The following is a 13,660-nucleotide window of genomic DNA, read 5'->3' as shown; positions in this document are numbered from 1 at the left end:
TTCTATATGTTGTGTTTGTCGGGATCCGATGGATAGAGAATACTATGTTATGTTGATTATCAATCTATTACCTATGTGTTATTTATGATCTTGCATGCTCTCCGTTATTAGTAGAGGCTCTGGCAAGTTTTTTCTCTTAACTCCAAGAGGGAGTATTTATGCTCGATAGTGGGTTCATGCCTCCATTAAATCTGGGACAAAGGATGTAAAGTTCTAAGGTTGTGGATGTGCTGTTGCCACTAGGGATAAAACATTGATGCTATGTCCGAGGATGTAGTTATTGATTACATTACGCACCATACTTAATGCAATTGTCTCGTTGTTTTGCAACTTAATACTGGAAGGGGTTCGGATGATAACCCTGAAGGTGGACTTTTTAGGCATAGATGCATGCTCGGATAGCGGTCTATGTACTTTGTCGTAATGCCCAATTAAATCTCACAATATTCATCATATCATGTATGTGCATTGTTATGCCCTCTCTATTTGTCAATTGCCCGACCGTAATTTGTTCACCCAACATGCTATTTATCTTATGGGAGAGACACCTCTAGTGAACTGTGGACCCCGGTCCATTCTTTACATCTGAAATACAATCTGCTGCTATTGTTCTTTACTGTTCTTGCAAACAATCATCATCCACACTATACATCTAATCATTTGTTACAGCAAGCCGGTGAGATTGACAACCTCACTGTTTCGTTGGGGCAAAGTACTTTGGTTGTGTTGTGCAGGTTCCACGTTGGCGCCGGAATCTCTGGTGTTGCGCCGCACTACATCCCCGCCGCCATCAACCTTCAACGTGCTTCTTGACTCCTACTGGTTCGATTAAACCTTGGTTTCTTCGAGGGAAACTTGCCGCCGTGCGCATCACACCTTCCTCTTGGGGTTCCCAACGGACGTGTCAACTACACGCATCAAGCAAATTTCCGGCGCCGTTGCCGGGAGATCAAGACACGCCGCAAGGGGAGTCTCCACAATCCAATCTCTTTACTTTGTTTTTGTCTTGCTTTATTTTATTTACTACTTTGTTTGCTGCATTATATCAAAACACAAAAAAATTAGTTGCTAGCTTTACTTTATTTACTGTCTTGCACTCTATATCAAAAACACAAAAAAAAATGTTACTTATATTTGCTTTACATATTTCAACATGTTTCCTTTTAATTTTACCGTAAAAGACATACCGGTAGGACGTGGGTCTATAATTGGGAGAAATAATATAGAAGAATTTTTCAATCATGTTAGTACCGTTGAAGATTTTGAAGATAGACACTTGGTAGAACTTGCTCCTACTTATGAAATTGCTGTTGCTGCTTTAGTTCGCATGTTGGAAACTAAATTTGTTAATCTCAATCCTATAATCCAACACATGTTTCTTACACTCGGTGATATGGAAGAAGGGGAAAAGAAAGATTTTGTTTTAGAAACCCTTCTTAGAGAATTTGGTGGTATAGCAAGAGAGGCTAGAAAGGTCTTTATTAAATATAAGATGCTTGGTTCTTATACCAATTTTGTTAGTATCCTTGAAAAGATGGACATGGAGAGAGTAAGGTACACTAATAACATCAATGATGGTGGGGAGATCAAAGCACCAATACCATTTAAGCTCCTAGCGATGAATGAAGCGCTAGAAAATAACTATGCTTGGCTTGTTCCTGAAAATTTGTTTGATGAGAGTAGCAAGCCCAAGACTAATGAAAAGGGAGCCGCTGAAACTTATGTATCTAATATACTATGCATGGTTGAGAAAACTCCAAACCCCGCTGAAGATGCATCATCTCTTGATAATACTTGATATACACTTTCTGCGCCTAGCTGAAAGGCGTTAAAGAAAGCGCTTATGGGAGACAACCCATGTTTTTACTACAGTATTTTTGTTTTATATTTGAGTCTTGGAAGTTGTTTACTACTGTAGCAACCTCTCCTTATCTTAGTTTTGTGCTTTGTTGTGCCAAGTAAAGTCTTTGATAGTAAAGTGAATACTAGATTTGGATTGCTGCGCAGTAACAGATTTCTTTGCTGTCACGAATTTCGACCTGCCTCTCTGTAGGTAGCTCAGAAAAATATGCCAATTTACGTGCGTGATCCTCAGATATGTACGCAACTTTCATTCAATTTGGGCATTTTCATTTGAGCAAAACTGGTGCCTCAATAAAATCCATCTTTACGGACTGTTCTGTTTTGACAGATTCTGCTTTTTATTTCGCATTGCCTCTTTTGCTATGTTGGATGAATTTCTTTGATCCATTAATGTCCAGTAGCTTTATGCAATGTCCAGAAGTGTTAAGAATGATTATGTCACCTCTGAACATGTTAATTTTTATTGTACACTAACCCTCTAATGAGTTGTTTCGAGTTTGGTGTGGAGGAAGTTTTCAAGGATCAAGAGAGGAGAATGATGCAATATGATCAAGGAGAGTGAAAGCTCTAAGCTTGGGGATGCCCCGGTGGTTCACCCCTGCATATTCTAAGAAGACTCAAGCGTCTAAGCTTGGGGATGCCCAAGGCATCCCCTTCTTCATCGACAACATTATCAGGTTCCTCCCCTGAAACTATATTTTTATTCTGTCACATCTTATGTACTTTGCTTGGAGCGTCGGTTTATTTTTGTTTTTGTTTTGTTTGAATAAAATGGATCCTAGCATTCATTGTGTGGGAGAGAGACACGCTCCTCTGTTGCATATGGACAAATATGTCCTTAGGCTTTACTCATAGTATTCATGGCGAAGGTTGAATCTTCTTCGTTAAATTGTTATATGGTTGGAATCGGGAAATGCTACATGTAGTAATTCTAAAATGTCTTGAATAATTTGATACTTGGCAATTGTTGTGCTCATGTTTAAGCTCTTGCATCATATACTTTGCACCTATTAATGAAGAAACACCTAGAGCTTGCTAAATTTGGTTTGCATATTTGGTCTCTCTAAAGTCTAGATAATTTCTAGTATTGAGTTTTGAACAACAAGGAAGACGGTGTAGAGTCTTATAATGTTTACAATATGTCTTTTATGTGAGTTTTGCTGCACCGGTTCATCCTTGTGTTTGTTTCAAATAACCTTGCTAGCCTAAACCTTGTATCGAGAGGGAATACTTCTCATGCATCCAAAATCCTTGAGCCAACCACTATGCCATTTGTGTCCACCATATCTACCTACTACATGGTATTTCTCCGCCATTCCAAAGTAAACTGCTTGAGTGCTACCTTTAAAATTGCTATCCTTCACCTTTAAAATATATAGCTCATGGGACAAATAGCTTAAAAACTATTGTGGTATTGAATATGTACTTATGCACTTTATCTCTTATTAAGTTGCTTGTTGTGCGATAACCATGCTCCTGGGGACGCCATCAACTACTCTTTGTTGAATATCATGTGAGTTGCTATGCATGTCCGTCTTGTCTGAAGTAAGAGAGATCTACCACTTTAATGGTTAGAGCATGCATATTGTTAGAGAAGAACATTGGGCCGCTAACTAAAGCCATGAATCATGGTGGAAGTTTCAGCTTTGGACATATATCCTCAATCTCATACGAGAACACTAATTGTTGCTACATGCTTATGCATTAAAGAGGAGTCCATTATCTGTTGTCCATGTTGTCCCGGTATGGATGTCTAAGTTGAGAATAATCAAAAGCGAGAAATCCAAAATGCGAGCTTTCTCCTTAGACCTTTGTACAAAGCGGCATGGAGGTACCCCATTGTGACACTTGGTTAAAACATGTGTACTGCGATGATCCGGTAGTCCAAGCTAATTAGGACAAGGTGCGGGCACTATTAGTATACTATGCATGAGGCTTGCAACTTATAAGATATAATTTACATAATACATATGCTTTATTACTACCGTTGACAAAATTGTTTCTTGTCTTTAAAATAAAAGCTCTAGCACAAATATAGCAATCGATGCTTTTCCTCTTTGAAGGACCTTTCTTTTACTTTTATGTTGAGTCAGTTCACCTATCTCTCTCCACCTCAAGAAGCAAACACTTGTGTGAACTGTGCATTGATTCCTACATATTTGCATATTGCACTTGTTATATTACTCTATGTTGACAATTATCCATGAGATATACATGTTACAAGTTGAAAGCAACCGCTGAAACTTAATCTTCCTTTGTGTTGCTTCAATACCTTTACTTTGATTTATTGCTTTATGAGTTAACTCTTATGCAAGACTTATTGATGCTTGTCTTTAAGTACTATTCATGAAAAGTCTTTGCTTTATGATTCATTTGTTTACTCATGTTATTACCATTGTTTTGATCGCTGCATTCATTACATATGCTTACAATAGTATGATCAAGGTTATGATGGCATGTCACTCCGAAATTATCTTTGTTATCGTTTACCCGCTCGGGACGAGCAGAACTAAGCTTAGGGATGCTGATACGTCTCCGACGTATCGATAATTTCTTATGTTCCATGCCACATTATTGATGATATCTACATGTTTTATACACATTATATGTCATATTTATGCATTTTCCGGCACTAACCTATTAACGAGATGCCGAAGAGCCGATTCTTGTTTCTGCTGTTTTTGGTTTCAGAAATCCTAGTAAAGAAATATTCTCGGAATTGGACGAAATCAACGCCCGGGGTCCTATTTTGCCACGAAGCTTCCGGAAGACCGAGGGAGAGTCGAAGTGGGGCCACGAGGTGGCGACACACCAGGGCGGCGCGGCCCGGGCCCCGGCCGCGCCGGCCCGTGGTGTGGGCCCCTCGTGACGCCCCTTTACCCGCCCTTCCGCCTACAAATAGCCTTCGTCGCGAAACCCCCGCACCGAGAGCCACGATACGGAAAACCTATCGAGACGCCGCCGCCGCCAATCCCATCTCGGGGGATTCCGGAGATCACCTCCGGCACCCGCCGGAGAAGGGATTCATCTCCCGGAGGACTCTTCACCGCCATGGTCGCCTCCGGAGTGATGAGTGAGTAGTTCACCCCTGGACTATGGGTCCATAGCAGTAGCTAGATGGTCGTCTTCTCCTCATGTGCTTCATTGTCGGATCTTGTGAGCTGCCTAACATGATCAAGATCATCTATCTCGTAATTCTATATGTTGTGTTTGTCGGGATCCGATGGATAGAGAATACTATGTTATTTTGATTATCAATCTATTACCTATGTGTTGTTTATGATCTTGCATGCTCTCCGTTATTAGTAGAGGCTCTGGCCAAGTTTTTGCTCTTAACTCCAAGAGGGAGTATTTATGCTCGATAGTGGGTTCATGCCTCCATTAAATCTGGGACGAGTGACGTAAAGTTCTAAGGTTGTGGATGTGCTATTGCCACTAGGGATAAAACATTGATGCTATGTCCGAGGATGTAGTTATTGATTACATTACGCACCATACTTAATGCAATTGTCCGTTGTTTTGCAACTTAATACCGGAAGGGGTTCGGATGATAACCTCGAAGGTGGACTTTTTAGGCATAGATGCATGCTGGATAGCGGTCTATGTACTTTGTCGTAATGCCCAATTAAATCTCACAATATTCATCATATCATGTATGTGCATTGTTATGCCCTCTCTATTTGTCAATTGCATGACTGTAATTTGTTCACCCAACATGCTATTTATCTTATGGTAGAGACACCTCTAGTGAACTGTGGATCCCGGTCCATTCTTTACATCTGAAATACAATCTGCTGCTATTGTTCTTTACTGTTCTTGCAAACAATCATCATCCACACTATACATCTAATCCTTTGTTACGTAAAGCCGGTGAGATTGACAACCTCACCGTTTCGTTGGGGCAAAGTACTTTGGTTGTGTTGTGCAGGTTCCACGTTGGCGCCGGAATCTCTGGTGTTGCGCCGCACTACATCCCGCCGCCATCAACCTTTAACGTGCTTCTTGACTCCTACTGGTTCGATTAAACCTTGGTTTCTTACTGAGGGAAACTTGCCGCTGTGCGCATCACACCTTCCTCTTGGGGTTCCCAACGAACGTGTCAACTACACGCATCACTTGTGTTCTTACTTGTATGCACATCTATTTTGTTTTATACATGCAACATGGCTGACCCAAAAACAAAGAAAGGTGGTACTAGAACATACCTTCAATGGACTCCTGAGATGGACACGGCATTGTTGGACACCCTTGTTGAGCATCACAATAATGCGGACCGTGCTCAAAATGGTTGGAAGCCACATGTGTACAATGCTTGCATTAAGCATGTGAAGGAGACATGTGATGTTGACATCACAAAGGACAAAATCCAAGCAAGAATTAAAACATTTGACAAGCATTATGAGATCATTAGCAAGATGCTTACTCAGAGTGGCTTTGGATGGGATTCAGAAAAAAACATGGTGGAGGTTGATAGTGATGAAGTGTGGTCTCGTTATGTTGAGGCGATCAACACTAATTTTCTTATACGCTTATTTTTTGTAACTTGATTATCATTTCTAACATGTTTATGTATCGTGTAGGCCAACAAGGAAGCAAGTTGCTACAGGAACAAGGTGGTGCTGAATTGGCAAGCTATCCAGACTATATATTCAAAAGACCATGAAACTGGTGCAGGTGCTGCGACACCAGCGGAGTCTGTTCAAGAACATGTCACACCAATTCCTGAAGAATCTCCAGAAGTGGCTCAGAAAAGGCAACGCACCGGCGAAGCTATCTTGTGCATGATGGGAGAAATGAGGACATCCTTTGATGAAGCTTTGAAAGCAACTGAGCCACTTTCTATACCAAAAGTGACTCCTCCAACTGAAATCTATGATGCACTCAAGAAGTTAAATTTGGAGGATTCGGATCTGCTTAGAGCTTATGGTAAGTTGATCATCAATGAACGCTTGTTTGAAGCACTGAAGGCGCTCCCCGAGGAAATTAAGAAGCCATGGCTCTTGAGCTTGCCTTGATGGTTGCTACGATGAGCGGTGGATTTTATAAACGACTATCTACTTTCTTATTTATGAACTATCCACTTTGTGCTACATGTGTGCTATTTGTGTGCTATGTCTGAGAGGCATGAACTACCAACTTTGTGCTATTTTTTATAGGAACAACTATTTTATCCATGATTAATTGTTGTCGGTACATCACGACTATTTTGTGTCATGTCGTGTTGTTATTTGCACCTTATTCCGTTTATTTTATTGTTTTAATATGTGTATAAAATAATATATACATTATAATGTACACATGATATTTTTTTACATATATGCCAAGCTTATATTGTCCAAACTCAAAAAACATCAAATTCCATGGTTTGTACATCCAAACAGGAATTGGAATTGGGTACACCCTTTGATTCCAACAACAAATTCCAAACGTACCCAAACGGTAGAATTTGAATTGAAAGCCAATCCATTTCCATCTTGGATTTGGAATTCCCAGTCGAATTCAATTCCAGATCCAATTCACTGCATCCAAACAAAGCTGAAACTGAAAGTGGTAATGAACATGATAAAGATAATGATAAGAATGATGCTTCTGATAAAGAAGAAGTTGAAGAAGAACCTGAAAAGCATGCTAAAAATAAAAAGTATACTAAAGAAGATTTTATTGCTAAGAAACATGGTAATGAAAGGGAACCTTGGGTTCAAAAGCAAATGTCTTTTCCTGCTAAGAAACTAAAATCAAAGGAAGAAGAACACTATAACAAATTCTGTGATTGGATGAAACCTTTATTCTTGCAAATCCCTTTGACTGATGCTATTAAATTGCCTCCTTATTCAAAGTATATGAAAGATATTGTTTCTAACAAAAGGAAAATTCCTAATGAGGAGATTTCCGCTATGCTTGCTAATTACTCTTTCAATGGCAAAGTTCCAAAGAAGCTTGGCGACCTGGTATACCGACTATTCCTTGTTCTATTAAGAATAATTATGTTAGAACCGCTCTATGTGATTTGGGAGCAGGTGTTAGTGTTATGCCTTTTTCTCTTTATAAGAGACTTTATTTAGATAAGTTGATACCGACCGATATATCTTTGCAAATGGCTGATAAATCTACTCGCTATTCCTGTTGGTATATGTGAGGATGTTCCTGTTCAAGTTACTAATAACTGCTTGATATTAACTGATTTTGTTGTGTTGGAAATGCCTGAAGATGATAATATGTCTATTATTCTTGGGAGACCTTTTCTTAACACCGCAGGGGCTGTTATTGATTGCAATAAAGGAAAGGTCACTTTCAATGTCGATGACAAGGAGCATACCATTTATTTTCCCAAGAGGATTGAGAAAGCATGTGGAGTTAATACAATTTCTAACGTGAGAACTATCAAAGTGGGAACTATTGATTGTCCTATATATGAGCCTAAGCAAGGATATCAAAATATTATGATTGGATCCATATCAATTCAATACAAGGTAACATGATTGATTTGAGGTTTATTTCTTCTTATGCTATGTAAAATTTATTTGGTGGCAAGACTTGATCAACCTTGTTAACAAATTCATTTTATATGCATAGAGGAACTAAACAACATCTCTTTCTTCCTCCACTTGTTTTACTTGCTGTAGCACTTTTGTTTTGCAAAGTTCTTTAGTTAATTAGAGATTTCAAAAATCTTTTTCTGCCCATTAATAATAATTTTGACACCCAGAAATGTGCATTTTTCAAAGTTTTCAAAAATTCACAAAAATTATACCGTTGGTCTTATTTTTCGGAGAGGCACATGGGAGCACCTGGGGATGACCAGTGGGGCAACCCAGGGTGGCACCCGACAGGCCGGCGCGGCCAGCAAGGGGGGCGCGCCACCCTGTTGTGTGGGGCCCTCCTTGCCCCACCACTTCATCTCTTCCTCCCATTCTACTCTCTCTCCCGAAAAAACTCGCACCAGCTTTCTCTCACTCGCGTTTCTGCTCAAGAGCTCAAGATTTCTCGATCTCTTTGCTCAGCCCAAATTTCTGTCTGAAATTTGGCACATTTGCTCTCCGGTATGTGACTCCTCCGATTATCCAAGTAGAATTTTGTTTGGTTGAGTATATCTTGAATATTTTGCTGTTGTAGGTAACATGTTTAGTGAGCTTGCATGCTTGTTCTAAGTTGTAGAAACTAGTTTTGATGCATGTTTAATACTCTAGCAAGTTCCTATAGTAGTTTCCCTCAATTATATGTCACCAAATCAAATTTTATAATGGTTGTTGAAAAATTTCAGAAAAGGAAGATGGATAATTGTAACTTTGGAGAAGTGTTTGAAAGAGAGACGACAAGCACGGGGAGGCCTTCTAGGACCGCCACCCGATTCAGGCGATCCTATAATGAGGACGTCATCGCACCGAGCTTCGAACCCGAAGAGGACAATGGAGTCCCTAATGCTTCATCTTTCCCATGTTATGACTTTTTGAGTAATGCAGGGTTGTTGGATGATTTCTTGACCCTCGTCGGTAAGGCAGGCTTAACCACCTACATGGGAGATGAGAGGGAGCAATACTGATACGTCCAATTTGCATCACTATTTTATATCATAATTTGCTGTTATTCATTGATATATTTCATATTTGGAGATAATACTTATGTTATTTCATCTATTTTGCATGATTCATGATTATTGGAGGATCGCACACCGGAGCCAGGATTCTGCTGGAAAAAGCATCGTCAGAACGCAATATTTTGGAAGATCAACAATTGACGGGAATTACACAAAAACTCCTATTTTTCCAGATGACGAAGGGAGCCAGAAGGGGGAGAAGAGGGGACCCGAGGTGGGCCCACCCCATAGGCCGGCGCGGCCCAAGGCCTGGCCGCGCCGCCCTATGAGGAGGGGGGCCCACAGCCCCTCTCGCCTCCTTTTCTTCGCGTATGCCTTCGTCCCAAAAACCTAAGCCGGAGGGGGTACGTCGCGAAGAGTCACAGCCGCCTCGCGGGGCGGAGAACACCAGAGAGAAAAGAGCTCTCCGGCGGGTAGGAATCCGCCGGGGAAATTCCCTCCCGGAGGGGGGAATCGACGCCATCGCCACCGTCATCGAGCTAGACATCATCTCCATCACCATCACCATCATCTTCATCATCATCACCGCCGTCTCCACCGCTACACCTCGTCACCGCTGTAGCAATTTGGGTTTGATCTTGATTGTTTGATAGGGGAAACTCTCCCGGTGTTGATTTCTACTTGTTATTGATGCTATTGAGTGAAACCGTTGAACCAAGGTTTATGTTCAGATTGTTATTCATTATCATATCACCTCTCGATCATGTTCCATATGATGTCTCGTGAGTAGTTCGTTTAGTTCTTGAGGACATGGGTGAAGTCTAAATGTTAGTAGTGAAGTATGGTTGAGTAATATTCAATGTTATGATATTTAAGTTGTGGTGTTATTCTTCTAGTGGTGTCGTGTGAACGTCGACTACACGACACTTCACCTTTATGGGCCTAGGGGAATGCATCTTGTACTCGTTTGCCAATTGCGGGGTTGCCGGAGTGACGAAATCCGAGCCCCCGTTGGTATATCGATGCGGGAGGGATCGTAGGATCTCGCAGTTTAAGGTCGTGGTTAGATTTATCTTAATTACTTTCTTGTAGTTGCGGATGCTTGCAAGGGGTATAATCACAAGTATGTATTAGTCCTAGGAAGGGCGGTACATTAGCATAGGTTCACCCACACAACACTTATCAAAACAATGAAGATTAATTAGCCGTATGTAGCGAAAGCACTAGACTAAAATCCCGTGTGTCCTCGAGAACGTTTGGTCATTATAAGTAAACAAACCGGCTTGTCCTTTGTGCTAAAAAGGATTGGGCCACTTGCTGCAATTGTTACTCTCGCACTTTACTTACTCGTACTTTATTCATCTGTTACATCAAAACCCCCTGAATACTTGTCTGTGAGCATTTACAGGTGAATCCTTCATCGAAACCGCTTGTCAACACCTTCTCGCTCCTCGTTGGGATTGACATTCTTACTTATCGAAGATACTCGCGATACACCCCCTATACTTGTGGGTCATCAAGACTATTTTCCGGCGCCGTTGTCGGGGAGTGAAGCGCTATTGGTAAGTGGAATTGGTAAGGGAAATTTCTAACTGTTTGTGCTGATTTTATTTCTGCCTGCTGCTATAACTCATTATGGAGAGATCTTCTCTTGAGTGTTTATTTGGGAGATCAACTACTACTGCAAAGGTAGTGGATGAGGCGCCAGGTAAGGAAGAATTACCATACAAAATACCTATGAAAATTATTGAACGTGTAGTGGGTAACCGTTATACAGGGGATGGAACTCGTCCACCCCGGAGATCATTCATTGTTCTTACATGAATTATGCGGTTTATTCAAGTGTGCAGGTATTGCTATGGATGAAGTGAGGAAGAAACTATTCTCCGTATCGCTGTCCGGTAAAGCGGCGCATTGGTATAAATTACTCGGATAATGGGGATTCTCTTGAATGGAATGATATTGTGCCCCGGTTTTATTCTAAGTTCTATCCTCCAAGTGAGATTCACAAAGATCGGAATCGCATATATAATTTTTGGCCTCATGAAGGAGAAAGTATTGCCCAAGCGTGGGGGAGATTGAAGTCTTTAATGCTCAAATGCCCCATTCATGAGCTTCCTGGTAATATTATTATTGATAATTTCTATGCAAGACTTTCTTTTCAAGACAAGACCTTGCTGGATACTTCTTGTTCTGGATCATTTACACGCAACAAGGAAGAGTTTAAAAGGGACCTTCTTAATCGGATCCAAGAAAATACTGAAGGATGGGAGAACGACAAGGATAGAGAATCAGGTATAAATTATGATTACAAATGCATTGAAGCTTTTATGGATACTGATAAATTTCGTAATATGAGTGCTACTTATGGTCTTGATTCTCAAGTTGCTGCAAATCTTTATAAAGCTTTTGCCTCTCATTATGAATTGCCTAAGAAGAACTTTGATAAGTATCATGAACCGTATAAAGATAAAATTGATTCATCTATAAATAAATGTGTTGTAGTTGAAACCGTTGATCATGTTATTCCTGAAGCTTATATTGAAAAAACTCCTTTCCCTGCTAAAATGAAGGAGTACTCGTTATAAATAGTGCGGTTCATAAAAGTGAAAAGAAACCTATAGAACCTGAAGAACAAATAAAAGTTGAACCCGCTCGTTGCAATTGTTAAAGATCTTGTGACCGAAAATGTAGAAGATGGTCATATTATTTTTTGTGAAGATGCTTCTAATATTGTTTCGCATCCTAATAAGTCTAGGAAAGCTAGTGTTCCTATGCTATCTCGTTAGAATTGGTGATCATTGTTATTATGGTTTATGTGATATTGGTGCAAGTATTAGTGCTATTCCTTATGAGCTTTACACGGAGATTATGCACGAAATTGGTTCTTGTGAACTTGAGGATATTGATGTGGTTATTCGTCTGGCTAATAGAGAAACTATCTCTCCAATTGGTATTATTCGAGATGTTGAAGTTCTATGTGGTAAGATTAAATATCCCGCCGACTTTTTGGTACTTGGTTCTGCTGCTAGTAAATATTGTCCTATCATTTTTGGTAGACCTTTTCTAAATACTTGTGGAGCTATTATAGATTGCAAGAAAGAGAAAATTTTGACTAAATTTGTCTGGTGAATCTTATGAGTTTAACTTCTCTAAATTTACCAAAACTCCTTATAAAATTGATTCGCCTAATAGTGATTTTAAAGTTGAACGAGTGTGCATCTATTGTTCTTGCTCCTAATAATCCTTTGCAGCAACATTTGGAGAATAGTGAGAGTGAAGTTTTTAGGGAAGAAAGAAATGAGCTTGATGAAATTTTCCTTCGTCAACCTATTCTTAAGCATGATTTACCGGTGGAAGATTTGGGAACAACACCACCACCAAAGGAAGATCCTCGTCTTTGATTTAAAACCATTACCCGATAATCTTAAATATGCTCATATTGATGATAAGAAAATATATCCCGTTATTATTAGTTCTAAGCTTTTAGAGTTTGAAGAAGAAAGGTTATTGGAAATATCGAAGAAACACCGAGGTGCTATTGGCTACACTCTTGATGACTTGAAGGGGATTTCTCCCTCTATTTGCCAACACGCCATTAATATGGAAGATGATGCGAATCCCGTTGTTGAACCTCGGCGTCGTCTAATTCCTAAGATGAAGGATGTGGTAAGAAATGAGGTATTAAGACTCCTTGAAGCTGGTATTATATATCCTATTGCCGATAGTAGATGGGTTAGTCCCGTTCATTGTGTTCCTAAGAAAGGAGGAATGACTGTTGTGCCTAATGATAATGATGAGCTCATACCTCAAAGAGTAGTTGTAGGTTATAGAATGTGCATTGATTTTCGAAAAGTTAATAAGGTTACTAAGAAAGATCATTACCCTTTGCCTTTTATTGATCAAATGTTAGAAAGGTTATCTAAAAATACTCATTTTTGCTTTCTTGATGGTTATTCTGGTTTTCACAAATTGCTCGTTAAAACTAAAGATCAAGAGAAAACCACTTTCACTTGTCCCTATGGAACTTATGCTTATAGGCGTATGCCTTTTGGTTTATGTAATGCTCCTGCTACTTTTCAAAGATGCATGTCTGCTATTTTTCATGGCTTTTGTGAGAGTATTGTGGAGGTATTCATGGATGATTTTTCTGTCTATGGGAATTCTTTTGATAGTTTCTTGCAAAACCTTGATAAAGTTTTGCAGAGATGTGAAGAAACTAACCTTGTTCTTAATTGGGAGAAATTCCACTTTATGGTTAAT

The sequence above is a fragment of the Lolium rigidum genome, chromosome 1, assembly GCF_022539505.1.
Source record: "Lolium rigidum isolate FL_2022 chromosome 1, APGP_CSIRO_Lrig_0.1, whole genome shotgun sequence".
Lineage (NCBI taxonomy): Eukaryota > Viridiplantae > Streptophyta > Magnoliopsida > Poales > Poaceae > Lolium > Lolium rigidum.
The sequence above is the reverse complement of the archived record's forward strand: the minus strand, read 5'-3'. Positions refer to the sequence as shown.